Genomic DNA, 3,896 nt, shown 5'->3' with positions numbered 1-3,896 from the left:
TAGAGAGCCGATAATGGAGTGAAGTCCATGTGTGCAACGCCACAAACTACAGAGTAGTAGAGTACTAGTACTTTACATACGCAGCCATATTGCACAGTTCGCAATGCCACGCCAGGCTTTTCCGGCTCCTCGGGCTTAATTGGGAGGCACTAGTTTAAATATGCTACTAGCTGATGAGGAAGCTGCAAGCGAGGTGCGGCTAGGGCGAGCACGCGAGCCACGAGATGATGCGAAGGAAAACCCATTCACGTGGCTGGGCAATCTAGTGCACCAAGATTGTGGTGCGACACGTCCGCTCGACTTCAAAACTCAAACTACCCGTGTACAATATTGGCTCACAGCGAAGTTACTATTAAAAAAAAGGCCACCATGCGTTCGGCCGGGGTCAAACCCACAAAACAAGGTGTGTACTCCCGCGACCACTAGTAGTACTCGTTGGAGTACAACGCAACCTAGAATCGCCTTTTGTCGCTAGTAGTACATTGTTCCTTACAAGAAACCACTTATAATGCCAAGAAACCACTAATAATGCCAAGAAACTACTACCACTTGCATACATGGCAGACTTAAGATAAGACTACCTTATCAACCATTGTACATGCCCTTGCCAACCAGCCCTACCAAGAAGCGACTACTCTACAAAGTGCCGTTATAGGCACGTTTCAACCCATGTCGCCCCTTAAGTCAACGCCTTCTATTCGACCGGCAAGTTAGGTGTTATGACTTGTGGGACCTACATGTCAGTCCGCTTAAAAATCCCCGAGTGACCTCCTACCTCCGGCCCGTCCACCTAGTCATCCTCGGCCATGGGACGCAGCTACTGCCGCCGGCAGAAGGCGAGGTCAAAACCGCCGGTGGTGCGGAGCCCATCTTGCGGCAGCCCGGATGCCAGCTCCGTCCGGCGCTCGCGGCCGCTAGCTAGCCAAGATAGCTCCATCCAGCTGCTTGTCTGCAAGGTTTGCTAGCTAGATTGGCACGGCGGCACGGCGGCTTGCTCGCGCGCGCTGCGCTAAGGCCAGCCATCTGGCTCGAGCGAAGGCCAGCGCGGTGGCTTGCTCGCGCGTGAGTCGCGCTCGGGCCAGCCTGCCAACCCGTGTGGAGGCCAGCGCGGCGTCCGGCCCGTCCGGCGGAGCGGCGGCCAACTCCCTCATCACCGGCGCTACCAACGAACACGCATCAATACTGTTTGAAGTAATGTTCAGGAAAAATAATGATTTGAGGGGGAATATAACAGGATAGAAGGTCAGATGTGGGTCCCTTGTGTCAACAGTCAAACAAAATGTGTTGGTTTAAGCTGCCTCGTCAACATGGACGTGTGGGCTAACCCTGTCATAAACGTGTTTAAACGAGCCTAATCGGCACTAGGTAGTAGTTTTTGGCACGGATTAAGAAATTTTGGGGTATGTTTTTGCTATTTTTTGTACAATAGTTTCTTCCTAGGGCTGGTTGAAAGTGGTAGTTTTTTGTTAAATACTCTACATATTGTAAGTAGGAGTGAAATTTAAGCTTTGGAAGCCAATAAGCAAGGCTAGTTACATAGTGCCTATGTGTACATGATTGAAAGTAAATATCAACCATGAGTGACTAATATCTTGATGGAAAACTCGAAACTATGGAAATACTAGCATTTTTTGGGAATGGTTGGAAATACTAGCAATGTTCACGTGTGTTACAATGGATCATAATTAGAATAATACTTATTCACAAACTTGATACAAAACACTCTAATTTTGATATACATATATCACTAGAGATATATTATGTTTCAATCAGAAAATATTCCTTGGGCTGTTTTGGTGAGGTGAGGGAGGGGTGTGGTTGGTTTTAAGATACTAATTATGGGTTTTTCCGCAAATTGGTAGAGAAGTGGGATGTTGGTGAGAAAAGGCAACAACTTACCTCACAGTCGTTAGAAGTAGATCTAATGGTCAGAAATGACGGATGGCAGACACACCATCATCACCAACTTAGTCTTCTATAGGAGTACTAGCAAGATGTCTGTGCATTGCACGGAACATTAAGATGCATATTTTTATAAAACACTTGTTGTGATTGACCCATGCAGGAGTAATACCATGTGTACAAACTAATGATATCTCGAGAAAGAGGAGATAAGGTGAAGAGGAGTGGGGCGTGGTGGTGATTGGTGGTCGGACTGAGCGGAGGCAAGGGGATGGACGACGCCGGCAGCGGCCACCAGGCCACTTTGTTCCAGAGGCTTCCTTTTTTAATTGCTCAACAATGAGGTTGTTGGAGACAAGGATGAACGAGGGAAGGCCTTGTCTGCAAATGTGGAGAGAGGTGCGGGTATCTTTTAGTTTAATTTCCATCCGTCAGATATAGATCGGATGGTCTATTGCAAGATGGCACGCATACCATCATCACCAACTTGGTTTTTTTATAAGAGAAGAAATATAAGTATGGAGATACAAACAAATTATCGATACTTGTTTCCGTAAACTAGGATCTACATTCTATTCAACGGCTCAGCATGTGGGGCCTTAGCACAATGACTTCTCGACTGTGTAAAACAAAGGTTTTCCCGTCGCCGATAAGGAGGGGGTGATGGCGGCGCGCTTTCGGCTTGCTCTAGTCCTAGTAGTCATACTAGGTGGTCTACGCACATGTATATTTATTCTTTTTCACGTCTCGTGTTCGTCGTATTGCCACGACTGTTGATGAATAGATGGTAAGCTATTCACGCGGAAACCCTTGTTGAGCGTGTTTGCGAGAGAGAGAGAGAGAGAGAGAGAGAGAGAGAGAGAGAGAGAGAGAGAGAGAGTGATATGTCTAGAGACTGAGGCAATGATAAGAGATTCTTTGTGTCTACGTGTGTGTGGAGGATAGAGAGATACATGTACATGGGGCTTTGTGTTGTGTAACGTGGAGACACATAGACATAATGAGAGAGTGAGTGTATGAGATACACATGCAGACATGGGGATAGATGTGTGAGTTAGACAGATGGAGAATTTTGGTGTGCATCTGAGCTAGAGAGGGGGGATATATACATATCTAGAGCTGTAGAGAATATGCAAGGGTGTGTGTCTTAAAAGAAGGATCCATATAGCTAGATGGGTGTTTGTGTGTGTCTGTGTGTGTTTGTGCGCGCGTTTGAGTGTGAGAGGGAGTGTGTGTATGTGGAGTAGAGAGACCACTAATGATGTAAACCTAGTATAAGGGAAGGGGGAATGGTGTGACATGTGTGTCAAAGAGAGACAAAGGCATGTGTAGTAGCGGGATAGCATGGGTGCGAGCGGGGAGCAGACTATTTGGAAGAGACATTGAGTGTGTGTGGGAGAGGGGTGTGAGAGCGAGTGACAGAGCTAGCGACGGAGAGAGAGAGAGAGGGGGGAGAGAGGGGTCGTTTGTGTCCATAAGTGGCGTATAGATAGGGAGACATTGTTGATGTTGTTCGAAATTGGCCTATGTACGGAGACGCAAGGGAAGTGAGTCATCGTGTGTGTGATAGGGACTTCATGAGAGATCTAGAATAGATGGTGTAGAGAACAACATGCGAGATTGAGAACGATGATACATTAGGGAGCTATGGAAAGAGTCATGGCATATATGTATACAGGGATGGAGCTGGGGCGGGTCCGCGTGTGGGAGAGATAGAAAGAGGAGAGTGGTGCACAAGGAGACAAAGTGTGCTTGTTTGCAGTGGGGGTGGTGTGTGAGGTGAGTGTGCGAGAACCACATAACTAGGGAGATAGACGTTTGGGGCGACGTTTTGTGTGTATGGGAAAGATACACTCTACATAGTGCGTGTGCTCGGGAAAGAGAGATGCCGGAAGACCTGGAGAGTGGGGGAAGAGATGTGTGCATGCCCGAGAGACAAAGTGATAAGAGACCTATATAGGGGTCCAGACTTTAGAAGAGAGGGGGGTGTTAAT

The sequence above is a fragment of the Triticum aestivum genome, chromosome 6D (assembly GCF_018294505.1).
Source record: "Triticum aestivum cultivar Chinese Spring chromosome 6D, IWGSC CS RefSeq v2.1, whole genome shotgun sequence".
Taxonomy (NCBI): Eukaryota; Viridiplantae; Streptophyta; class Magnoliopsida; order Poales; family Poaceae; genus Triticum; species Triticum aestivum.
The sequence above is the reverse complement of the archived record's forward strand: the minus strand, read 5'-3'. Positions refer to the sequence as shown.